Source organism: Neolamprologus multifasciatus, chromosome 17 (assembly GCF_963576455.1).
Source record: "Neolamprologus multifasciatus chromosome 17, fNeoMul1.2, whole genome shotgun sequence".
Classification (NCBI taxonomy): domain Eukaryota; kingdom Metazoa; phylum Chordata; class Actinopteri; order Cichliformes; family Cichlidae; genus Neolamprologus; species Neolamprologus multifasciatus.
In genome coordinates this window covers 30,936,170-30,964,043 of record NC_140455.1, presented here as the reverse complement: position 1 = coordinate 30,964,043, position 27,874 = coordinate 30,936,170, and the positions used below count along the sequence as shown (strand labels likewise).

General features: G+C 38.7%; 1 long non-coding RNA gene across 1 annotated transcript; it reads right to left on the bottom strand.

The window, feature by feature from the left end:
- Positions 1-821: 821 nt before the first annotated feature.
- On the bottom strand, positions 822-27,832 carry LOC146499643 (uncharacterized). Its single transcript, XR_014870285.1, has 2 exons — positions 23,298-27,832; positions 822-22,346 (listed from the first exon to the last, which is right to left on the bottom strand). It is a non-coding gene; the product is annotated as an uncharacterized LOC146499643 (long non-coding RNA).
- Positions 27,833-27,874: the final 42 nt, after the last annotated feature.

Sequence of the window (27,874 nt, the reverse complement as noted above, 5' to 3'; positions counted from 1 at the left end):
AGCTCACAGAGAGACAGCATATTTCACTTCAGACTTAAGTCTGGTCTATGATTGTGTTCACAGGCAAATCCTAAAAAGCAGACCTTTCTCAACAAGCCATTAACCATCTGCACAGTTACTCGACCCCGTGCATGGATGTTTGTATCTGTGTGTGCCTGTATGTCTGTGTCTATATGTCAGGTTGGGTATCAGACGCCACCTCTCTGGGGACATCTCAGGCCCTCCAAGGTTTGGAGGCCTATCTCCCCCCACCACTTCCCCTGCTGGGGGCGGGCTCCCTCAGGCATCGGTGCGTTGGTGGTTCTTTGTGTCCGGGGATGGGCGTCCAGGTACACACCGGCTCACTCCTTGGCGGCTGCTTATCGGGGCCTGGAGCCTGGGGCTCGCTCGGGCCACTTCGGAGGTGGGGTGCCCTCGGCCTCTCGGCCTGGGGCTTGGTCACTCTGGCACAGCTGGCTGCCGGCGGAGCTCACGGGCACGTCACTGCAACCCCCCCTGGCTTCTGCTCTGCGGCTGCTGAGTGACCCCTCATCTGGGACTCTCCTCAGCTCTTTCTGGGATAGTGGCGCAGCTGCCCCTCTGTTGGTCTTCCTTGGTCTCTTGTGTTCTGGGGGCCTCTGGATGTCTGGAGTTTTGATCTCCTCCATACCTGCTTCATGCCCTGGAGGACGGGGCAGTGCCCCCCACACCCTCTAACAGATCATTACATGAAGGAACCTTTTAAAAAACAAGCGCGTCCATGCTCACAGGTGTACACACGGGTGATCACACACACAAACTACACCCTTTTTGGCTCCTACCTCAAAGCACACTGTGTGCTGTCGATCTTACGTGCTGCACAATAATGTTTAATATTTAGTATTTACTGTCATATTCCCATAGATCATTGTGATGTTGTTTATTCTATTGCTCTCGTTTTCTTCTGCTTGTTTTCTTTTTTCTTTCTCAACAGGTGATCCAGGTGATCGATATATGTATTTTTTTTCCTGCTTATTCTGTTGGTTTTTGGTTTTTGCCCTTCTCCCCCGTCCCTCTTCTCAGCTTTTTTTCTTTCCCTCTTTCTTTCTCCCTTTTCTTTCCCCCAGTCAAGTCTGTCCCGTATTCAGCAAGTGAAAATAAAAGAAACAATAAAAGGTGAATCAAATGGACCATTACGGCAAGGCTGGGATGGTCAATTTGGTAAAGTAAATCCGTTGGGCATCTTTCTTCGCCTTTAGACAATAATTCTGATGGCAAAAGAGCCAAACAGGACAGGCAAAAAAAAAAAAAAAACATCTGCACAGTAAGCCCTCGTCTATTGATTTCAGGCTACCTTTTGTCAGATGTGATTTCTAAACCAATTTCTTACATTACTTAAATGTAGAGAGGATAGCTTGCTGATCACTACATGTGAGCCTATTCAATTTAAAGACAAAAAAACCCCACATATCAACAAATGGGGTAAAACAAAAGCTTACGTGCGGATGAACAAGTAAACTTTCTGGCCTTAATTCTGTGTAATGGTTAAGGTAGTGAGAATAGTGAACAAGGGGTATGATCCTAGCGTGTACGGAAACGTCAGGACGGGGTTAAAGGTCAGAGGGCAGGGTCTTTGGGGTAATGAGGTCAGGCAGTGATACATCACTGTACTCTTAATGCAAACAACTTTCAAAGAGCTGAAAAAACAAAAAAGCATGCTTATTATGTGTATGTTCATTTGCTTCCATCAACTTTTGGTTTGGGATCAGTTCTGCAGCATCTAACTTAAAAAATATTAAAAGAATAAATATAGCATCACTATGTCAATACCATTTATAGAATTATCTTTCTTAATATTTAACACTATTGCTCATCTGAACTCAATCAAGCATCTTGCAGTCTTACACAGCTGCTTTATGCTTTCATGCAAGCATGCAATCATGTTTCCAATCAGTTCTTCCATGCATTTTAACACAGTGTGGCATAAAAGATGCTCTTATGGTATGAACAAAAAATGATTAAGATTATTTCTTGACCTTTCAACTTTCAGAATGAACCCAATGACAGCTGAGTTGAAGATGCAGCTACCAATGATGAGTAATTATAGTTATTAACCGTTGTTAGGAAAGACAGGGGAAAGAGGGGAGAGGGACGTGCTGCTGTGAATCCATTCTTCATCAATACGTTTGACAGGTAAAAGCAGGCTGCACAAAGTCATTATTTTGCCGCAAATTCTAGCCTAGCAAAATCAGTCTGACACCTTCAATGACTGCTTTATTTTACTGCGTTTTCTCAGCACATTGTCACACATACTTTGGAAACATTTGTTTTCATATAACAAAACAATCTGCCAAATTCAGGAGCAAGAGCTTGTCACTGAAAATCTGACATGGCACGTAGCTGATGAATCGCATTTGTCTGTTGAGAGGTACAAAGCTGTTGTGGTGCATCTAGAGCTTTTTGAAACGGTTCCTAATTACAGGTAGCATCTGGACAAACCGGCCCAGAAAGACATTAAACGTCAGGAGACTGTGACACATTTTAAAAAGGCTTCTTGTTCAACAGAGAGTTTGGATAGATCAGAGTTTCGGGTGCTGAGAAGTGCACTGATGATGTTGAACAGTTTCAAGTTTTTTTTTTTTGTGAGCAGCACAGTCCAACCTTTTATTCTATAATGAGTGATATCTAAAACCTCTGCAAGAACTAAAGATAGAAACCATTGTTCTGAGGAGCATATTTGCATGTGCAGTGCAGAACGAAACTGTGACCCGAAGACCCTGAGACTGATGAAAACGGAGCCACACAAAAGAGGCTCTGTATGAGAACCTGTTCTTGAGACAACAAGACTTGCAATTATCTCCACCGCGGGCCAATCAGACATGCTGCACTGAGGTAAGAAAACCACAATCAATCTCCAATGCTTGTAATGAGAAACATATTTTTGTCTGCCAGTGAAAAGATAATCAGCAGCTGAACAAAGGGGTCAACAGGTTCCCGCTACAAGGATGTAGTGAAACAAATAACACAAATCTCTATCAGCCTCTGTGGCTTCAGTTCTGAATCCTCAAACAAGGTTACCTTAAGACCAGCAAAACCTTAACACAGTTACTTGCTGTGGTATTGATCAGTGAGCATGTGTGTGCAAGCTATCTGTACTTCCAGCAGTTTTCCTGTGTATGCTATGTGAAGCATCCATTGATTTAAACACGTGATATACAGTAAGACTGTGTGCTAATTGCTTACTCCAGTACTTTTTAACAGTACAAGAAACATCTACTCTGCAACTGGGAGAAGAGTTAACATTACTAAAAAAAAAAAGTGTAAGATGTTCTCATATAATTAGTAATTTAATTAATTCTCCAAATTTCCTGTATCTGCACATTATGCTGCAAAAACACATTTCAAGATTAACCAGAGGAAAAATCTTTCTTGAAAATCAGTGTTTTGTTTCATTCATTATTCATTTGAGTACCTTTTGAAGTTACATGTTGGCACTGTACTTGCCTACATTAATTTTTGCTTTAGGCTATGAAACAAAGGGAATGTGCAGTACAGTGATCTTAAATCTCCCAATAAGGCCTATTGCCGTTTAAAATAGGCTTTTCAATCTTACAAACAATACAAAGACCATCCTGGTTAAAGCAGTGTTTATTTAATCAACTTTTTTAAAATCTGTTTGTTTCTTTTTTTGGTGATAGAACTACTCGCTCGTATTTTTTAAGAATATGAAGCTAGCATTAGCTTGCTAGCTTAAGGTTAGCAAATACCCCCCTCTGCTTTTCTTTGTGCTAAACTAAATAAGCTATCCCACTCACAAGCTAATCTGTGAAACAGAAAAGTATCGTGCTATTTCGTTAACACACACAAGAAGCTGACTCATCTGCTTCTTCTATTACAACAACAGTGGTGGAAAAGAAAAGGTTGAGCTGGTTTCGTTCTCTGTGCTAATCTAATCACAGGAAAGGGGCGGTTTCATCTGCAGAATTGAAAGTGCTAGCAGTCAATTTGTTCAACTCTTAACAAGAACACATTTGTATTTCTAGAAATGTTGAATTATTTCTATACCACACTTTGACATGATCTTGTCTATTATACTGTAATTACTGCATATACGCAGCCATACACTCAACAGGCATTTTTAGTAGGTACAACTTTCTAGTACCAGGTTGGACCATCTGTTCCTTTGAAAACCATCTTTAGATTCAACAAGGTGCTGGAGAAACTTTGATCCACATTGACGCTGTTTCTTGATTTGTTGGCTGAGCATCCATGAGATGGAACTGTCCCACCACATCCCAAAGGTCTTCTGTTGGATTGGGATCTGGTGGTTGTGGAGGCATTTGAGTACAGGGAACTCATCGTCTTGTTCAATAAACATGTTTGGGATTATATGAGCTGTATGGCATGAAATATTATCCTGGTGGAAACATCTATCAGAAGATAAGTTAGCAAGCACCAGGTAGACTCTGGCATTTAAACATAGCTCACTTGGCATTAAGAAGCCCAAAAAGTGCCAAGAAAATATCAACCACACCATTACACCACATTATGCAATCATCATCCTGACACATTTATACAAGCAGGTTACTGTAGATTCATCTGTTCCATATTGTTTATGCCAAATTGCGACCCTACCATCTGAATGTTGGAGCAGAAATCAAAGCTTATCAGACCAGGCAATTTTTTTCCAGTCTTCTCATTGACAACATTTGTGAAGCCTAAATAGCGATTTTTTGTTCTCAGCCAACATGAATGGCACCTTTGTGTGGTCTTGTGCTGCTTTAGCCCATTTGCGTCAAGGTTTGCCCTGTTTTGTGTTTAGTGGTGTCTTTCTGCTAGCATGGAATGACTATTTGAGTCATTGTTGCATTCCTATCAACTCAAAGCAGTTTGCACAGCCTCCTCCGACCTTTGTAATCAACAAGACATTTTCACCAAGAGAGTTGCAGCCTACTGAATATTTTCTCTTTTTCATACCATTCTCTGTAAACCATAGAGATGCCCCAGTGAGAAAATCCCAGTAGATCAACAGCTTTTTTTCAGACCAGCCCATCTAGCACCAACAACTTGAACTTAAGCAGGTCTCGAACATGTCTACGTGCCTAAAAGCATTTGCCATGCTGCCATGTGCCATTGGCTGATTAGATAATTGCATTAATGAGTAGCTGAACTAGTGATCTTTATAAAGTGCCATTTGAATGTATGTATAATTTGTCATCTTCAAAGATGATGAAAAATATATGCAACATTTAATTACCCCGTGTTCAACTGATATAAGCATCTCATGATTGTGCCAAAAATTGAACTCCATCAGTTGATCTGTATTAATTATTTTCATTTATGAGGCTCTCTCTTTGTAATCTTTCTCACCATGCGCGTGGACTGTGTATGCCTGTGTCTGTGCCAATTTGTGGAAGTTAATGGATCTTGTTTTAGTTTGTTACTGTTTGTGAGTTCAATTTCATATAATTTGAATCAGCTCTTGAAATCGATGTTGCCACTTAAATTTCTTTCTGTGGGTTTTATTTGGGTAATTAGAGGAATAAATCTGTTTGAAAGTTAAAAAAAAAAGAAATCCTTCATTCCTGAAAAGTAGAGAAGAAAAACACACTAAATAATACATTCACCATGCTCTTCTCTTTTATATCGGGTTAAAATTCAATATCTCATTTTTCATTCCCTGCTACAAAGCCTTTGAAGCTTATATAGGTTTTTGTAATTTGAAAGCAGCCTAATTATTTCAGTTTTCTACAAAGCTGCAGAATATACTGTTAAAGATTTTCCTTGTGAGCTGCAATAATTTTTTATTGATTCACTTAACTCATAAACACAAATAACAAAGAAAATGTTGATATTAATACTATAGTAATACTATCACTGTAAGAATCTCACAGAATTTCTCATTATTTTCAATCACTTTATGTGGGCTTGATGCATGCTGATGATGATAAATACAAAAGGATGTGCTCTGATGTGACCTCTGTCCCCATCTGACCTTATGTGACTCATGAAGTATATGACCTGTGACACTGCTAAAAGGACACAAAGGCTTCTGACATAAAGTGACATAAATCCATATTACAGAGTGTTGTGGGGGATAATTGGACATCGTGTTTTGAATTACATTTGACACTTTCTACATGCACATGATTGGTATCTTTTGCATGAAAATGCAAACTGATGGGGATTAAATACCTGAAACCCTTAACTGCATTGGTTATATTTAAGTTTTTACTTTTCATTATCTTAATGGTTAGCATCGTGTTTTCTTTTCTTTTTTTTTCTTTGTGTTTTCAGACACAAATATCCAAATTGTATTTTTGTGTCCCTGAACATGACTTTTTTTCTGACTGGCTTCTCCTGGTGTTTATGAACACAAAATTAATCTTTGCTCTTTTTAAAAAGCTTTAAATCTGGAGGTTGGAGGTGTAGGCAGTGGGGTGCTTTATTCACTTGTTTACACTGGAGACCATATTTTGAATCCCACATATTACAGAATTTTACACTGTATTTACTTTGTATTTTTTTAAATGGATTATTAACACAACCCTATTTGAATTTTCATCCACTGTCAGCACTCACTTCCTCACACGCAGACTTCTTTCACACTGATGAAATAGCACATACAGCAACAGACAGCCTCTCATACAGTTTTACCCAAGTGTATAACAGCTTTTCTAAAGTTTTGATAGCCCAGTCTCACTCCCAACTTGTTACATTTAGACAGGATCCCTAGTGTCATGTTACATGCTATTTAAACATATTTTTCAGTATGCAGGGTCAGTATTGCAGACAAGTGTTTTGTACCTAAATCATAATTTTGTCCCCCTAAAGCTTAAGTAGTTTTGATGGTTTCCATACATTACAGCCACACTATTACAAGACATTTTGCAGCCACAGTGTACTTGTCCAAAGCTGAAGTTTTGTGCTGGCAGGTTGTCATTTCATGGAGCTGTGTGTTTTATTGTTTTCACATTCTGGAGCAGGATAATTGCCATGCATTGGAAGCAGCGTAGCATGACAGGCACCGATAGATGGGGAGACAAACTACATATATATACAATGTACTATATACTGACACAACACTGCCATTTGTCTTATATAGGGCAGGGCGAGAACAAAGCTGTACTTTTTGGGTTTTTTGTCATTCTGTCCCTCACCCTTTACCCTTTGCTTCTAGTCTATAAATTTCCCGTTCCACCACATCCCAAAGGTGCTCTGTTGAATTAACATCTGGTGGCTGTGGAGACTATTTATTCAAGAAACCAGTTTGAACACTGTGTCTATACTAAAGGGACCAAAAGTCTGCCAAGAAAATACCCCCACACCATTACACCACCAACTGACCCAATGACACAAGGTAGGATGTTTTCATAAATAATCCAAATTCTGACCCTCCCATGTCCACACCAAACCAGACAATATTTTTTACATCTTCTACTGACCAGTTTTGGTAAGCTCACGAACGTTTTGCTTTAGTTTTGTGTTATTAGCTGCCAGGAGTGACATCAGGTGTGGTCTTCTGCTGCTTTAGCCCATGTGATTCAAGATCAGATGTGTTTTGCATTCAGAGATAATCTGCTGCATACCTTGGTGTACCAAGTTGTTAATGTTTTGGTTATTCCTGTTTTCCTAAATTGGAACCTAGAGGCCTAAAGTGTGCCAAAAGAATATCCACCACAGCAATACACCACTAGGTTTTTATGTAAGAAGTGATTGTTTTTACTGTTTTTTACTGATACCCTACCTACTGTAGCTTTTCTGTTAACTTAAAGCAGTCTGACATAAGGCATTTTCACCCAAAGAACTCCTGCACAATCTATGTTTTCTCTTTTTAAAAACATTCACTGTGAACCCTAGAGATGGCAAAGTGGGAAATTCCCAGTAGAACAGAATTTCTAAAACACTCAGACCAGCCCATCTAGCACCAAATTGGCTGATCAGATATTTGCTTTAATGAGCAGTTGAACAGGTGCATACAAATTCTGTCTCTCTAGTTTTCTAGAAATGCTGGGAGCAAAATACATGGGTGACTGGTTTGAATGGTGTATTCAAAAATAGCCAGTGTAGGAAAAGAAATAGTGATGAAATGTTAAGAGCTGGCGAAGCATGTGAGCTGACACAGAAATGGCCTAATAAATGGACCTAATGCTCTGCCATTAAGACCTATTACATCGAGCTGCGACTATGTTTGGTATGATTAGATGCTGGGACCTCGAATAGACCTCTTTGTATTTTTATCCCTCAATGCTCTAAAAGCTTTGAGTGGTCTTGCTCGCCATGGTAGCACTTGAAGATACTTATGGGCGCTGCAAGCCCAGACCAAGTTGAAATTATCATAAAACAAAAACGTGGCCTCTGAGGTCAAGCAACCTCACAGATAACCCAGATACTTAGCAGTGAGGTCGGAGCAAGCTTCTCACTTTTAATCTTGGAGCGTTTTATGTTTTTTTTATTGGTTACATCATATTTTCACACACTTCATTTTTTTCTCATGTAAAAAGCTTAAGAATCAGGCAAAAAAAGCTATTTCATCATGCACTGTATAGTGGCAATATCTGGTGTGAAAAGGGTGAGATTCCTATACACAGACATATTTTGCACAGCTGCCTGCATGTTTTAGCACCACACTTGTAGTTCCTGTACCCTGTATAGAAAACATCGCAGAAACATTACTGCATTGCACCACTGCTCCAACGCGGTAGAGTTTAAAAAAAAAAGAAAAACAGCAATAAATCCATGAAGTGAGATGTTTCTGCCTTGAGAATGCTGAAGAATCAGACCAGGAGGAATGCAGCATGTTGGTAGTTTTACCCTCATGCTGTGTTTGTGACAACCTCAGTTCTAACCTTCAAGTATTTTGTCTCTCTGACTGTAACAAAAGTCCTTCTCTACATCATCTCACCTGGTGAGTTTGTTTTGATAGAACTTACCACCAGAAGACGAAAGCTAGAAAGGAAGCAAGAAGGTTGAGTGGTGCTTTCTGATCTCTGACACTTCACCGGCCCTGTCTTGGAAGAGCTTCACCCTCATGAGATTAAACCTCTTGAACATTTTGATCTTTGTGACCAAAGAAGACACCTCCCCACTGGGACACAGGGTGACCCCAACACGCCCTAATGATCTGTTCAAACACACTGACCACTAAAGGTCAAACAATGAAAGTGCTTCCATCAAGACTTAAGTGACAAATCTCAAAACACTCATTAAACACACAGTTCTGTTCAAATGTTCCAACAGTGTGTTTTTGAGGTGGACAGCCAGAGGGGATACAGTCCTAAAGTATTTTAGAAAGTGCTATAAATAAGACAAAAATCTGGCAGTATTTTAATTTGTAATTTTTTTGTGAAACTTTAATTGGTGAAACAGTTCCACAATGTCCACTCAGCTCCACACTACTGTGCAAAACTCTTGAGTCAGGGAAATAGGTGCAGCAGTTTATCGAAACGTGCAAACATAACGATAAATTGAATTACAGCATGTCAGGCGAAATTAGAGCCTGTACAAATCTAACAAACTTGAAAATCAATACTTAGTATGACCACATTTATTCTTCTTTCTATAATTTCTTCAGGAATAGTTCTCCAGGTTTCTTGGAGGACATTCCTCACTCTTTTTTAATCGTTCAATAATGTTGAGGACTGACGCCCGAGGACTAATAATGTTCCATTGCATGTTTTTCTACCCAGGTATGCTTTTACTGCATCGACAGTATGTCTGGAATCACTGTCATCAGGTGCCTTCCAGATGATATTGCATGGTTAATTAAAATCTGATGATACTCCTCCACTTATATAATTCCATCAATTTTCTTTTTTTGTGACTGCAAAGATACAGTTCAAAACAGGTTCTTTGTTGAACTGTTATCATTTGAGTTAGGCGCCCTTTTGTGCTGAAGTGATTAATAGGTCAGTGTTTAACTGGCTTAACAAACAAACAACAACAACAACAACAAATGAGTGGACTGAAAATGGGTATAAAGCTGCAAATGTCCAAAGAGAAATTTTGAAAGACCTTCAGAAAACCCTGGAAAACGACTGCTCAAGACCAAAAAATTAAATAAAATGAAACATTTATGCCACTTGTAAAAATCCTGCCTCGTTCTATATTATAGGGTGGGTTATTTGTAGTAGCCTGTAATTGTGCTCTTTTAATATAAGCAGCTACACAATATTGTTGTGCGGCTTGTTAACAAAGATGAGTTTGCCCCCAATTGCTGAATTTTTTTGGATTTGTTTGGTTATTGAAAAAAAAAATATTTGAAAGTACCAGAAGCAAAATTTTGCTATATTCATAAAGGACATCATTGGCACTACTGCTTTTTTTGAATGGATGTTTGAGAATCTTTTAATCAAGACAAGGTCCCATCATGTATTTAATTGTGAATGTGAAAAGCCAAAAATTGAAAAGATGTAATTTTAGTTTCCTTATTGTTGAAAGTAGTTAAACTTCAAGTAAAATGTGACAGCCATAAACTAGAGGGACTGTCAGTTCCAGTACTTGAACACCACATGCAGGCCTTACAGCACAAAAAGGGGACTCAGTCAACACATCACAACTGAAATGTTCATCCCCGGTGTAAAGGCGTCACCTTATACCGCCTCCACCTGTAACATCTAAGACCTGAAAAATAAAACGTATGATGCTTTTTGTAAAGACTGTTTGCCAGACAGGTTTTATTGTAGCAAGAGGTCTTTCTGCAGGTTGCTCATAACCTTGACTTTCAGTGAAGTGAAGAAACAGAAAAGCCTTATTAGTTTTTGTCTGCTATCAGTAGATGACACACCAGCAAAGCACACTCGACACCGCTCCTTTGTCATCTTTCTGGTGAAAGGAGAACTCTCAGGTCAAATCAAAGGAAAAATGCTCAGGCTTTTTCTGTGGACACAGCAGAACAAGAAAGAAGAAGTAATGACACGTGCGCCGATTCGCCAGTGCGCGCACATACACAGGCTGACAGGTATACACATCATTATAGCATGGCTCCACCATATGAGGCTATTTCAGTGACAGATCTCCGCTTAGCTCTCCTCTGTCATCAGCTCTGTCATATTGCATGGTTGCTATGACAACCACAGCATGATGTCAAGAAAGGGAGGGGGGAGAAAAAGGTGTTGGTCCCTGGCACCCTGTTAGTTTTAAACAAGACTGATTTGATAAACATATGGCGCATATTGCACATGCAGGTGATCTGCATTAAGCCGTAAATATATGACAAATCCAATCATATCTGACTGAGAATTGTCTTTAACAAGCAGTCAAAGTGCTGTAAAATGCTTCTGACAGCATCATGACTTACACCATTGGTATGCGCCAATAAAAACCTACACACTGACTGTCTGTGCTTTTTTTCCCCCTCTGTCCACGTTGCTAGTAAAAACAAAAATGCTCGATATTGAACCATAAACAACTGACAAGGCTGCTGTCGGATTAGAGAAACAAGTGATTTTTATAAGGTAAAAGGGAGCTGTAAACATCCAGTGGGTGGCTATTTTTTTTTATTGCTTACCTTGTGAGAAGCGGTGTTAAATCCAGGTCACGCTAGTATCAAAACATATTCACATTCAGAATATTTGACTTTTGTTTTCATTTAAATGAAATTCCTGCACTTTGCAAATTCAGTAAAGGCCACCCAAAGCAGTTTTATGTGTTTATTTAAACTTTGAACTTTAACCAACTTTATTTTTATTTTTTGCCAATGACTAATTAACAAGGGCAGATGCTAGATTGGATCACCTGGAGGGATGCGACAGAGAGGAGCTGTGATGATTAACTGGGTCAGCGTAGATTAGGTCAGACATCAGAGCTGAGAGGATCTAGCACCAATTATTAGCAGGCCATGGCAATTAATACTGAGAGAACTAGAATTTTAAAAAAAAGTCAACGCTCTTGTGAAATAAAATAGTGTAGATGTAACAGCGTTACAGAGAAATTAATAGTGTGTCTTTTTATGTGATGGTCACACTAGGAAACCAGTGGTTGACCAACCTTCCTAAAGAGTATTATGAATTAGAAATGACTACTCCAAAGTTGGGTCCGGATCTGTGACCACTCGCAAATCAAGTGTGTTGGGTCAAGATGGAGATAAGAGTGCAATTAGTCTGCTATTAGTTAACGACTGAATGGAGGTCAAGTTTGCAATTTGCAATAATATGGCAATTGACTTTAAGGTCTTCACCTTATTGTATAAAGCTCCTTGAGATCTGACTTTTTTTGTTTTGGTGATAAATAAATAAACCTGAGCTCAATAGAATAAATGGGCTAAAAATTACAAATTGTTACCAACCTCAGATATGACAGAGAGATTGCTCCACAAAAAAGTGATGTTGATAATGCTGGATGCATGCGAAACAACAGGCATTCAGTAACCTTACTTTTATATATGAATATAACCAAAACATAACGAGTTGGCAACTAGCTGAGTCAAAAATTTTTGTCTCCAATGCGTCTCCAATTTGTCTCCAATGCGTCTTTTGCGAAAAGACGCATTGGAGACAAATCATGCTCATCATCAACAGACCCATACTGATTACAACATGTTGGCAGCGTCTCTGTGTTCAGAATTTACAGCGCACTTATTTGCAATCCTTTGCCAGTTAGCCTGAGAGTGATTTCAGTCAGATGGTGATTGTCTGGAGAAAAGTTGCTACTCTCACCAGGTGACCTATTGCTTGCTGTATCTACTTATAATCGGTCAACAATAGCAACAAAATTTTAATCCAATTACAGGGCGTTTTTTTCTAATTGTAAAGAGGTTGCAGTCTATTTTATTAAATAAAATAGTGTGACTGAGCCATAAAAAACAAACAAGCTAAAGAGTTTGCTTGCTATACATTTATAAGCACAAAAATACATTTATTTCCTTAGTTTTCATTAAATATATTGTCTTACACAGGTGAAAAAATTCTCTGTGGAGTATAAAAAAACACAAGTGCCAGCTCATGCTCTCGATACTTCCAGACTAGCTGGCTAGCAAAGCCAGCTGTCTGCTAGCTAGCTAACCTTTCATTTATTGCCACCAAGCTTCAAAACCAAATATTACACAAAAACCAGCTGTGTCACACTCCGGCTGACTTTAGTGGTGAATAAAATAATATTAGCTTAAAAGTAAAATTTTTGAGATATAATTTAGGTTAAAGGTCAGTGATATATAGTCAATGTAAAATCCTCTTTTAGCTAGGCTACTTTAAAAATAGATGCGTCCTTGTGTATAGCGGGTCTTTAGACACAATCCTCATTAGCATTCTAAAGACCGAGGCCATCTGATCCTTCCATCTCTTTGACCTCTGGGGTCATAACAGAGCTGGTGACAAAGCTTTGTTCATATACCAAACCATCTGTGTTCCAGCTGCTTTTTACTGTCTGTAATACACAGAATGACACACAGTAGCTCTATACATCAGTGCTAAATAAATCTGGCGCACAATGTTATTTTAGAAACATTCTTCCTGAAATTCCTCCTAAAGTTTTTCTTTTTCTTTTACGTTTTATTGAACATAAAAATGTGTACCATTTATCCTTTTATACATATTGTGTACCACCTACACCACAATAAGTAAGTAAAACTTTTCCCGTTCCTATTTCATGTTAGTAATTTCGGCTTTTTGTTGTTGTTGTTGCTGCTTTTTTTCTTCAGATAAGTCTTGGATTTGCTGTAAAATAAAATGAAACTGTTCCTTTCAACTTTGATTGGTCATCTTCTTCTCGTAAAGCAATATTTCACTCTCGTATGGGTGTCAAGGGGACAGTAAATTTTTTATTAGTCAGTTTGGAAAAAAGACAAAGACAAGCATGGTGCTACAGGCGTGCCCACTCAATCAAGCGATCAGACAAATTTATTTGTGTGTAGATCATTTTGAAGACCAAGAAAGAAAAAAAAAAAGATTTAAGTGGCCGTATTGTGAGAAGGCACAATTGGGATATTTGTAGATGTAGACCTCCTGCGGCTGTCCAGCAGATCCAAACAAAACAAAATAAAATCCACAATGTGGAATAAATTGAAAAACATTTCACCATGGTTTTATTAGAGTAATTTTCTAGCAACAGCAACTATTGCTTTGCCTGAAACACTCAGTCTTCAAAAACATATCCCCTTAAAGCTAAAATGTACAATAGATTTTACCTTGAGGAGTATTTTTATTTAATTACGGCATTCAAAATGCGTGTTTCTGTGGGAGGTCATCCTTCTTCATAAAACAACCACATTAGTTGGTTTTGCACGCTAGACTTTTAGCCAGACACGCTCTCTAAGACAACTTTAACATTTTGACATGATGTATTGAAGTCCCAAACAACATCCTTTCAAATCCTATTCAGACTCAGGTGCCCAAATGTCACCAAAAATAATGTGACAACAAAACTTGAAATTCTTCGTCTCTGCATTTATTCATTTTCTTTCTAAATTAAATTCAGAGTTCATATTGGAAACAAAAGATCTGTTTAAGGAAGTTGCTTTTTAATTTTGCATCTCCTTTAAGGCACAAGCTTTAAAGCTTTAAAGCTTGTGCCTTAAAGCTTTAGTTTCATTACACCTTGCAGAGTAGCTTGGACAGTGTTTGTAGACAAGGCCGTCTCTTCCATTTAATTTCATGTTCCTTGCGAATTCCATCCACTTAGGGCAACTACTCCTAACCAGCTGATGAATACTCATTTTTCCCCTCATGGTTGGTGGCAGCCAGATGGTTGCCTATCACTCTCTAAGCTTTTGTGACTGGGGCCTTATACACTTGATCTTACACTGTCACCATGACTGGCACAAATCTAAAACGGCACACAAGTTAATGTCACATGGTTAGTGGCCACATGTCTGTAGAACCGCAACTGTCAACTTTTGGCAATGTCTTCGAGGAGTTATGATAAATGATATTATGTTAAATCTGGAACTAACATTTTTTCTATCAATATCATATCATGTGTCACTTAGAGCTCATAGTATTTTCAGAGAGAAACCTTGCTTTATATTTGCAGAAGGTGTCGTGTATGTGTCCCTTCACAAGATTGCAAGACTGTAATGACTTTGCAGTTTAACATGAATCATGTAGAAAAGTGGCATTGAGGTCATTTGCTCTAAGTTACACTATGATTAAGAAAACAAGTAATTAAAGGATAGACATTTACATTTGTACTACAGACATTCTCAGCTGACCTGTTATATGGATTTGCCCACTATAGATCTGTGTTCCCTGGGATTTGCCAAATTACTTTATGTTCTATAGTGTGTATCTTATTGAGCATATTGACTGTAAGGACAACCCATTGCCAGTTAGACCAGCAAACCCGTAGACTGAGATCAATACACTGTGCTTATTCACTACATGGGCTCAGGCCCCTGTTGTAATGGATGCAGTGTGGCAAACACAAAGCATTCACGTGTGATCTCAGTGAATGTTTCTCCTGGCTTGTAAAGGAATTAATATGCACTAAGCTTTGGTCTGGTGTCTGTGATTGATCATGTATATGGCCCCAATTTTCTCCAACTGCTAAGAAAGGTCTGATTATAAGTACAAAATTAAACTCAAGCTACATGACTGAAGGATATTACCTTAACATGTGTACTTTTGTGTTCTTCTCTTCCAGATGGAGCTATTGTGGCCTGTTGGGTTTTTTCCCCCTGTTCTTACTACCCCACACCGTTAGCACGTTTGCATAAGCAGCACCTTAATATACAGACATAAGGATGATCACGGTGACAAAAGACACTTTTTATCTTTCTGACAGGCAAAGGTTTTGTCCCACAGTCAGGATTAGACAAGAAAGGGGGCACCAGCAGCTGGTATCAAGAAGTGAGACGGCAGGCAACACTGCAGACCCCACTTCGAGCTCAGTGGCGTATGACTAATCTTGTGTGCTCTGACCGAACATGCTCTGTCTCTTACACTGCTTTATCACCGTGTGTGGGGCGCCAGATTAAGGCCACATTAATTCACAACAGGGAAGCCCTTTTAAACCAGAGCGGGTCACAGATAAAAATCAAAAGTGCTGTGCTCGGCAAAGGGAGGAAGTGCATGCACAAGAGGTAAAAGTAAAAGGGAGGACCTGCAAGTTTCTGAACTAAAAGTTTCAAAGTTAAAATTTCAGTGTATTCAGCAAGGGAAAATGACATGTGGGTAACGTGAACAATGAGCAAGGAAAAACTTGTTAAAATTGCAAATCTTAAAATTAGAATTTCGATTACCTATAAGCGTGCAATCACATAAACTAGCAAAGTAAGCAAAGAATTGAATTAATCGTTTTCTGCATTACTATCAGTATTTCACATCACTGATGAGGAATTCTGTCCTGCTCCTCTTTACAGCATTGCTTCAGTTCATTCTTTGCAGTTTTTTTATGCACTGCTTTTTTTGGGTCCCGCCAAACCATTTGAGTCAGGTTGACTGGGCCATTGCAGCACCTTGATTCTTTTCTTTTTCTGCCATTCAATTGTAGATTTTCTGCTGTGAGTGAAATCACTATTCAGCTGCATGGCCAAATTTCATCTTTAGTTGTCGGACATAAGGCCTCATAGCTGATTCTATTATACCTTGGCATACAGAGTTCCTCATCAGCTCAGTGACTGCAAGATGAGAGGTGTGTGCTACCAAACAAGCCCAAATCATGACCCCGCCACCACCGTGCTTACTATTGGTATAAGATGTTTGTGCCGATATGTGTTGTGTTTGGTTTTTACTAAATGTGATTCTTTGCATTATGGCCAAACATCTTCACCTTGGTCTCATCTGTCCAAAAAAATCTTTATTCCAGACATCTAGGTGTTCAGATAAAACTTTGGAAACCTAAGTTGTGTTACCGTGCTATTTTTCAAGAACAGCTCTTCTAAACAAGCCATAGTTGTTCATCTGTCCATCCATCTATACATTTTCTTCCATCTATACATTTTCTTCCACTTATCCGGGGCTCGATCGCGGGAGTAGCATCCTAAGCAGAGAAGCCGAGACCTCCCTCTCCCCATCCACCTCCTCCTCCTATGAGGGAATACTGAGATGGTTTCATGATAAAAGACATATAAGACATAAAAGATATAATGTCTCCATTGTGTCCTGGGTCTGCCAGCAGGGCAGCGGGACATACCTGAACTTGTTCAGACTTTTTCTAATTTTACTGTCATAAACTTTAACATCAAGCAAGCTAACTGAGGGAAGATTGCGACATTCTGTTGACACGCACAGAAAAGAAAAAAGTAAAAGTACCAAAGCATCTGCTTTTCAGAAGGGGTCACACTTGCTGATGGTTATTTACTTACCCTCGTAATTCCTGTCGAAGCACTGGACGTATACTTAGTTCTTCATAGGACTGCATGGAGTCCTATAAAAACTTTCTTTTTGTTTCCAACTAGAGTTGAGTGATCAATCTCTGATGAAAGAAAAGGTAACTGTTAGACAAACTGCTGAAATTGTTTGGGAGTAAAATGATCAAAGTTTAATTTAATGGAATTAGATTAACTTTGGAAAATTTGGTATTGTTTGTGACGATTGATCATAAATAGTTTGTGTTGATTTAACATATGCTACTGCCAAAGCAAACAATCTGTGTGCCATCGGTGTCCACTGCTCAAATGAGTAGATTTAATGTGTAATTCTTTTAAAAATACACAGGAGTGAAAGAAAAAAGAGAGTGAGACGCTAAAAAAGTATTCTTCAGAAAGGAAATGGAGCATGATTAATAGCATTTGCTGATTATACTAAGAGTTATTTTGATATAACAAGTTACTCAAGGTCATGGTTGCCATAATGACAGAACTCTATTTGCACAATAAATTCTTTGAAAAGGTTGGGTTTTAATCAGAATCACCAAAATGTTCTAATTTTGAAAATTACCATCTCCATCTGTTGATACTTCTGCGAGTATATTGTGTAATTGTCCAGTATGAAGGTCACATAAAAAAAAATTTTTTCAATTCCAGACTGAACAAGAATAGGCTACATATCAAAAGCGCTCCAGACTGAAAAAAAATAAATAAATTCCACACTGACAAAAAGAAATGAGAAAAAAGGGAAAGTAAAGGGTTTCATATATTCATGTCAGATGGAACCACAAGAGACCTGATTATAGAAGATGAGCAAAACTCTAAAGCATTAGCAAATTCATTAAAGGTTTAATTAGTGGCAAATTATGCTTCTCATAGTATCTCACATGGTTGATGTGAGTATATTTATCTATATGTTATTATTATTTTAAGGAAGCATGAAGCAAAAATAAAGTACAAAAAAAAATGAATAATGTTAGTTTGTGTTAGATTATTATAATTTGTTTTAATAAATATCACAACAACTGTAGATTGTCTGGGGTTGTTCTGCTGTAGCATATTTCTGCTGGTTGTTTACACCTTTGGGTAATATTGAACAACCCAGTAACACAGTATGTGCATGCTTGGCCAAGCATGGCTCTAGTCCTTATCCATAAAGCTGAGGGATGATGTGTCCTTGAGCTTCTCAGTCTGCCTTTGAAGTTTTAGCTAAAATCTGTGCATGGGAGTGCCTGGATGGGTATAAGTATGTGTGTGTGTGCCTAGCCTTGTGGACCTCTGTAATCCTTTTAAGCACCTGGACAATAGAAGAACAGCTGGCTCGGCCTTCCTGTGCTCTACGGCATGGAGAAAAGTAGGACATTAATAAAGTGGCCAAATCTAAGAATATCTAGCCATCTATTTTTGTTGTATCAACTAAGTTTAACTCTGCCCATTGTTCTATATTTGAGTTTGTCTTATGTGGCTTCCTCCCTTCATACCTCATGGCCCTGGTGCTCAATCCATCCTTACGGTTCAATACTGGCACAGATGTTGTGGAAAGTTTAAGGGGCCCACTTGTGCCATTAGTCCAGCAGCAGGGTCTGGGAGCAGCAGGGGAAGACTTCTCTAATCAGTTTTATTGCAGCTATGCTATTGGGTTAACACAACAGGGTCAGGCCCAGCAGCACTCCAGTGCAAATGTGTGTGTGTGCGCATACACAGGGGGAATCTTTGTATGTTTATACCCTAAGGCAATAGCATAGATAGTAATGCCTTTCTATCCATTCTCTTTTATGCTCTCTCTCTTTCTCTCTCTCTCTCTCTCTCTCTCACACACACACACACACACACACACACACTGATCAGAGTGAAATGTGAGATTCACATGTCTAAGGGCTCCATTTGGTTTACATTCTGTGATCAAATAACTGCATGAAATCAGAATGTATATTATTAAAATATGATTAATTAAAATAACCGTAGCATGAAAAATAACAAAAGGCAGCAACGCAGCAAGTTGAGCAAGATGAGGTCTTTGAAGCTCTGCTTAACAAGATCACCCACATGCTACTGTTAACATGCTCAACACATACAGTGTTTAGTTATAGACTGTGTGTGAAAGGCGGACAGTTCATGATTTGCTTAAGTGACTGATTTGTGCATTAACTAACTTGCAATAATGTAATATTAATATCATCTTAACAAGATTGAACCTATTTTACACAATCATTTTACAAGAGAATGAAAACATCTAAAAATCTTTTTTAAAAATACATAAAAAAACACAAAGCCAATAACCATTATGGTATCTCAATAATCACAGGTTAGGGTTAAAGTTGTTTTTCTAGCCATTTAGTTTCAGATTTAGTTGAGTGACGACTAACTTTTAAAACGGCATATTTTCTTTGTTGTCATTTTACTACCACTTCAACTGAACTGAACTGCTAAAATTTAAATTTGAAAAGAAATCTCCTTTCATACTGTTTAAATTTTGCTGAGTGGTACACACCTACTGCAGTATCTTACCATAACCCAAACTATTGTACTGCCATTTAACTTTATTTTGAATCTCAGCTTAAGTATTTTGTCTGTTGTTCAAATCAATTCAATTTAATTCAATTTTGTTTATGCAGCTCTAACTCACAACAGTTGCTTATGTTAAACATTGTAGCCTTTGAACATTTCTGAAGGATCCAGGTAGCTGTCCTGCTATACCGAACTTTGGTCATAGAACTTTAATGTAAAAAAAAACCCCCAGAAATAATTCAGAGCTTAACTAAGAAGTAGTTATTGTTTTCAGATGATGCTTCGTGTTCTTCCAATCATAGCTGAATAGGGCTTAACACTGCACAGTCGGCAGCACTCAAAGTACCCATGGCCCTTAAAGCAGCGGTCCCCAACCTTTTTTGCTCCACGGACCGGTTAATGTCCGACAATATTTTCACGGACCGGCCTTTAAGGTGTCGTGGATAAATACAACAAAATAAAACCAGTACTGTTACCAAAAAAAAGAAGATTTATTCATAACACATGGGAAAAGACCCAGGGAAACCGAGTTAACGATAAAAATGATTAAAAACTCGCTAAAACCGATAAAAACCCTGAAAACCATAAATTTCACACCAGAGCCTCAACTCTTGTGGCCCAGTACCAAACAACTCACGGACCAGTAACGGTCCGTGGCCCGGGGGTTGCCTTAAAGAACAAAATAACAACAAGTGATTACATCTGCTGTAAATTTGGGTCTTTTAACAAGGGAGTTGAGTTTATTTTTGGAATGCATAGTCAAGAAATCATTTCAAGAACTCCATGTTTTTGCTCCTTCTGCCTTGTCTTCATTTTTCAGCTCGGGAGGTTTCCACTTCCACTGCTCATGGTCAAAATATTTTATGTCAAAGAGAAAAGGATCATCAAAATTCTTCTTAAGGCAAATATGAATATCTTGGCAAATTTCAAGGCATTGTATTCAGTTTAAAAATGTTCAACCATATAATTCTGCAGGTCTGCAAGACAATGAATAATGAAGGTTAACAGGATTCAATCTCAAGGATTAATGCACAAAGGTAGACTGACACACCAGTGAACAGTGGAAACCAGTGTGCAAACCAGCATAGATGAGTGTATAAAATCATACTTGAGCTATCATTTTGTCAGAGCAAGTACCTTCTATGTGTTGTACGTTGTTTCAGAGCCCTGTTTATCCCTCTATGCTGCTCAGTTGTTAGAAAAAGGCTGCTGAAGGAAACCTGAACCTGTGTCCCAGTGCCTGAGGACAACTCCACCCTTATGGGCTACTTGAACCTACTTGGTGTGAGGTCAGCCGGTCAGACGCCAGTTTGGCTGCTGGCTTATAGAGTAAAGGACACTGTCACCATCACAAGAGCAGACTGGGAGGAATATGAGACCGTAAACTGTTGTATATACTAAATAATGAAATTAGCCAAGCAGAGAGTAAAACAGCATCGGGGTGTCTGGTCAAGAGGAAGAAGAAGCTTTTCTAAATAGCTTTGTTTAATGGAGCACTGAAAAAGAAGTCAGTGACTGATTTAGCAACAATTTAACTTCTTCATATGGTTCCATTGCTTTTCTGTATTTTCTGAATTTCTGTGTACGCGCTGGCCTCGTTTTGCCTGGCTGCTCAAAAGGGACACGGTTTCTACAACAACTCATTAATGAATGATTTTTGCCCCACTGGCAGTCTGCAAATTATGAACAAACGACTCCTCTGTGTTTTGCTGAATACATCCCAGTTAAGCTATTTAGTCTTTTTCTCACTTTTGTCGATTGACTGTCTTTTGTTCCTATTATAACTATGATCATAATTTGATAATTAAATCACTAGAATCACCTTTTTTTACAGAGTCAGTAATTTTGCTTTAACAATCAGGATCGGGAGACAATGAGCAGAAAAGAGACAGTCATTATGAGGATTGGATCTGAGCGCTGGCCTCTTGCAAGCTAATTAGATAATAATGAATAGTTACAATGTAATTACAAGAACAAAAAAAAGAAGAAAAGAAAGCCACTTTTCAATTACTACAGTGCACCATTATTTGCTCTCGTATTCCAGTTCCCTGCTATAAGTAGCAAGCTAATCATATTTTTTTACCTAGATGAATGGTTCACATTGTTGAATAATGTATGGGTTATGGCTATTGAGAGCTATGTGTGGGTCGCCCCCAGGCTTTTCTCACGCCGTTGGCTTTGTGACGCCCAGTTGTCTGTACTGGCAAAAAAGCTACTGTTTAGTCTTTTAGTCTTTCCGTACATGCTGTGACATTTAAAAGCTTTATCACTACAGGTGGCCATTACTGAATTTAGAAAATGGTCAGGTTAACTTACATTAGAACCTATTAGCATACTTTCCACTTTGGTCATAAGAAACATGGTGCAAATATCACTGCTGGAGAACACCGATCACGGCTGTCATTCTAAGGATTAATAAATGACACTTCATGAAGGACATTCTCCCAGGTTATAAAATGATTTACAAGTCCTGGAGGTGTTACCTGCCTAGTTTTAAAGATGTGCCTTTGCCTTGTCTTACTGTTGATTTGCCCCAATCAGCTGTATGGGAAAAGAAAGGAACGCTTGCACTGATAAGTTATTTAACAGTTTCTTGGCATTCTGCTGCACAAAATGACCCTGTGATTATTATTTTTGACTAGTTCAGTTCCAGTGTTGGGAAGGTTACTTTTAAAATGTATTCCATTACAGAATACAGAATACATGCCCCAAAATGTATTCTGTAACGTATTCCGTTACGTTACTCAATGAGAGTAACGTATTCTAAATACTTTGGATTACTTAATATATTATCATGTTGTTTACAACTACTGTACTATTGCTGTGATTTATTACTGTTACTGAAGGTCCGCGGCTCCGAATCGTAGTAAAGGGACCTCTGGCTAATACGGTGGGTTCTGTGTCGGGCTCGTAGCCGAAAAATAGCTTTACTTTGTTGTCTGGGTCAACTTTGCTAGCAGAGACAGAGAGAGGCGTTGAAAGGCTGCTCCAACGGAGCTTATTGTTTTTGGAGGAAAACACGAACACGGTGTACAGTCAAGTCTTAATAGCTTACTTACAACTGGGCTCATCAGGCACTCTTCTTGGCTGCAGTGGTTATTATTATATTTACAAGCTTCCAGCTCCCGTTTCTGCTCGATGACAGCTCGTACTTTTCCTTTTTCTCCCTCCCTCGCTCACAGACACATAACGGGTATGGCAGTCCATTCTCCCAGCAGCACGGACTACACTGCCTATGATGCTACATTCTTTAGAGCTATACCGGTAGCATTCTGCCTATTAGCTTAGCACAACAACAACAGGCGCTCTGTCACCCAGGAAACACGCAGAGAGAGCGTCACCCTGTAACCATGGCAACCGTAACGCTGCCGCCTGGAACAACAGAACGTAGCTGTCAAACAAAACCCAAACAGTCCTGACCCGCCACAATATGAAACAGGAAAGTACCGCCGTGTAATCCATTTATTTCAACAAAGTAACTGTATTCTAAATACCACCTTTTTAAACGGTAACTGTAACGGAATACAGTTACTCATATTTTTTATTTTAAATACGTAACGGCGGTACATGTATTCCGTTACTCCCCAACACTGTTCAGTTCTAATGCCCCACTACTGCACTACTGTCTGTTGTTCAATTCAATTCATGTTTTTTCTCAATGTATAGTGCCAAATTAATGTTGTTGTGATTTGAACATCTCAGTAACGGACCCAGGTAGCTGTCCTGCTATATCTAAGAACTCCAAACTTTCCTAATAGAACTGAATATGTAGATGTAGATCATAAATTTAAAACTGTTACGAACTTAACTAAGAAGTAGTTACTATTTTCAGATGGAGATGTGCAAAGTGCTCCATTTTCTTCTAATCATAGCTGCACAGGACATTATGTTAATGTGGTGTTAGGCTTTCTTTGAAGTGCAACACTTTCCCTGTGCCAGAGAGCTATTTTTGGTTAACCTTTGACTGGCGGACAGATCTCACTGACCGACTTTACTAATGAATATAAAGTTGCTCAAAGCCACCTCAGCCCTTCTAACCTTAAAGTGAGTTGCCGGTCAAATACTTTACTGGGCATATAAACTGAAGGGTAAGACACCACTTTACTACTTTATTGGAAGTCCAATTCTCAGATAGTGGAATCTTTTGTTTGTGGATAGTTATATTATTCTATACATAATTTCTTAATATCTGATTATAAATTCCATGGTTCTTAAAGTTCTACAAGTCTTTGCAACTTTAAATGAGCACATGAGCTACAAGTTTGTCATACACCTCATCTACAAAAAAGCTATAATTCAGAATGATGAAACTGCTGAGCTGATTTAAAGTGGTTAATATGAACTATAAAAAGGACAGGTGAATGAGGCGAATGACTCCTAGCATCTCAGATTTGCCTTAATATCAGTCCAAAGATAAAAATTGAAAAGTCTAAAATCATAAATGAAGCACTTTCTATTTTGAATTTATTGCAAAGTTTCTTATTACAAATGATAATGCCAACTGTTTGGGCTGACAATGTTAATGCTGAGAAATATACATGAGGATTAGGATATTGTAGCATTTAAAATGTTTAAGTATGAGCTGGAGATAACATGGAGTCTACAGTCTTCTAATCCATGTTGTTCCAAGGAGTTTTTTGTGAGCTTTGTCCAATGTGGTTGAGTTCAGGTGACTATCTGCCAAGTCAGATAAAGTTAGCACTGCCTGATCTTCTTTGGTTGTTAAATAATTCTTGTAAAGCTTTTGGGCGTGTTTGGGTTTTTTCCTCTATAGATTGTAAATAACAGATGGGATGGATGTAGCAACCATGATGTCGCAGCCCACTCTGTTTTTTTATTCACAAAATTAACATATTAGCTGCTGCCTGTCCTTACTAATGCTAACACTAAAAGTTCACTAACCAAAACTGGAGGACAAAAGGTCCAGGTTAGTGGTTTGATTTAGCGTAGCAGAGGTAAGGCCTAGCAAGGGGCTAGCTACAGCTGGTGGTGTTTACAGTGCAAATCAAGGCAGTGATGTTATAACAAAATGCAAAAGGGTGGTTTTTTTTTTTTAAATGTTTCTTTTCTTTTCTTTTCCATGCTGTGATCACATTGATATCATAGCTCATTTGGGGCATTTTAACATAAAAGTCTGTTGGGACTGACTTGCTTGCAGACCAACTTGAGGAAATTAAGTTTTTGGCACTGCTGTGTTGGCTCGTTTTTCAGCTTTTCAAGTTGTATTATCATGCTGCAGTATGAATCCTTCCCTGGAAAGATACAAACCCGAGGCAGCATGTTTCTGTAGAGTTGTATTTCTCCTTGGACACCGATGCTGATTTACCACGAGTGTCCAACTCCATAGTGGCAATGACTTGCTCTACTGCTGGCTTGATACATTAGAATCTCATCTGCTCCTTCGTCTCCTTATATACAGTCAGAATACTGATATGTCCAGTCCACTCCAACAACTTGTCCCCTGAGACCACTACTAGACAGCCTAAGACAGTAATGGCGTGTCACAGTCTTTATTTAGAAAAATCTGTAATGAAGTAGCTTTTCTCATGTGACCCAAGCCTGATGTATTGATCGTCTGATGGTGTGGTCACTTTCGGTCTGCCTGATCGCGCTTTAGATACAACTGATGTAGTTTCTGGGAAACGTTTTAGAGTGCCATTAGAGGCCTTCAATGCTGGAGGCACGTTTAGCTCCCTAGTCATTTATGTGTTTGTCAGCAAATCTCGGATCATGGATGAACCACAGTGGCAGTTTAACCAGAGTCTGGTAATATTGGTAATCCTTTGGTTAGACTGCAAACATCAGCACTAAAAGAGATTTCGAGGCACTTGAAAGAAGTAAAAAAGCTAAAAGAAAATCTGAAAGTTCATTATTTGGTGATATCATCCTGAAAAGTCACCTTCAGAGATTAACAGGAAACACAATGACCTCATCAGAATGGGACAAAAGTGGTCGGAGGGAAAGGGTTAAGTGTTATCTGGGGGGATGTATCTGGATTTGCTCTGACACCCTTGACTGAACAAGTATGGTCCCTGTACCTGCATGACTAGTGATAAGGACTATGACACATCTGCACTCTCTGCTCATAGTCTTAGCGGTGACAGCTATTTGTCATGCAGGCGTGCTATATCTGCTTCTTGACTAGAAGTTCTTGTTTTTCCATGACACAGCCACTGCAGTAGATTATGTGGCAGTATAAACTGTCTGTTGCAGAGGAAATAAACTGCATACCATGTTTGCTTAGAGACAAAGGGTTTTCTTGCAAATCCTTACAAATGATCAACGAAGAATATGTTATAGTGTTCCAGTTTACTTGAAAAAATTTTATTTTTTTAATTTGTGTTGAGCTGACGTGAAAGAAATGTGTCTATACATGTATTCATTCACAAAGAAATTACATTTTTTATTATGCTAGTGGCTTAGGCTCACACTGAGCATCCTCTTATTGACTGTTCTGTCCATATTTTGGTCCTGACTTACAGTACTGCACGGAAGTCACTAAAATATTCAGCTTGTAAGAAGCCAGACTTTCTTGTCTTTTTTAAATTGGTCTGGACCAGTAGTTTGAAGCTTTCTGAATGCATTTCAAAGCTTTTCTTTAAACATTAGCTTCTTTTTCCCTTATTTGCAGTCCAGTCCTTGAGTTTAATCATTTTCAGAGGATTTTTTAAGCCACTTAACTCTGACCTATGAATCATTCACAAATAAAAAAGTTGTTCTGCAAAGGATAAACCAATGTTGTGATCAATCTATATTAAAATATAACACAGATTGGCAAGCATAAAGTGGTGTTTTTTCACAAACATGGTGATTTTCAAAGAGATTTTAGCCCAAAACTCTGAGCAGGGCATGTATTGTGTTCTTAAGAATTCAAGGAACTAAGCAAACGGAGGACAAACGAAGCAGCAGACCTAAAACCATATCTTTAAGAAATAGGAATAGATCCGGCAAAGACCTGACACAGGACCCAAGCAATCTATCTGCCCCTCTATTTGAGCCATCTACCGTTCACTGAAGCCTCATCAGGTATGGTCTCAGAAGAAGTGCGGTAGTCTTCCTTAAGGAAGTGAAGCAAGGAGAAAAAATTGCAATGGCAATAACTCTTATACAGTGATGAATCCAGATTGAAACTTTTTGGTCAAATATTGTAATATGTCAGGAGAAGGTCAGGAGAGAGGTACAACAGTGAGCCTATAGCCATCTGCAAAACACTCTGTAGGCTGTGTCATGGTTGTGGGCTGCATTTTAGCCAGTGGTGTTGAGCTTAAGAACATAGAACAGTACCACCAGATTTCTATCTGCAGGACTATCTGGAAAATGTCATGATTGGGAATGGCTTCAGTTTTCAGCATGACAATCACCCCACACACTCCCAACACAGTAAAACCAAACCTCGATAGAAAAACAAGTCAGTCATGGATTGGCTTCCCCAGAGCTCGGTACTCAACATTACTGAAGCAGTGTGGGATCATCTTGACAGAGAAGGGGACAAAAGGCAGCCAACATCCAAAGAATCCAATATCCAAAGACATTCATTGTCTTTCAAGAAGGCTGGAGAACTATTTCTGAAGACTACTTGAAGAAATTACATGAAAGCTTGACTAAGAGAATTCAGGCTTTTGCAGAATAAAGGTAGTCATTCCAAATACTGACTTTCAAACTTGTTAGAATTATTTAAACTCAGTCTTTTATCAATATAAAGAACCTCAAGACGTTTGCACAGTCCTGTAAATATCTTACTAACTAAGTCACTTAGCTGCTAAATATGATATAGACATGAAACGTCCTCAGAGGACGAGTCCTGCTGTTCACTCGGTGTTCACTTTACTTTTCTGCGTTCAGTGCGTTTTAAAATATCGCACATCAAATTACACTAAAATAAAAGGGTGACCACAGTGAGTATTTTATCTGCTAAACACCAGCATGTTGGTAATGGCACTGTGAGAGTGATAGCTCATAGCAATCCAACCTGCACTTGGCATCCCATCTGGTTTGGACCCAGGAACTGCCAAACCATTTTTTCTTTTTACCTGTTTTATGGTCAAGGTCCCAAGGGAATGTGCCAAGTGTAGCATGGAGGGGGAAATTTGGCTGATATTTGCAAGATGCTGTGATATATATATATATATATATATATATATATATATATATATATATATATATATA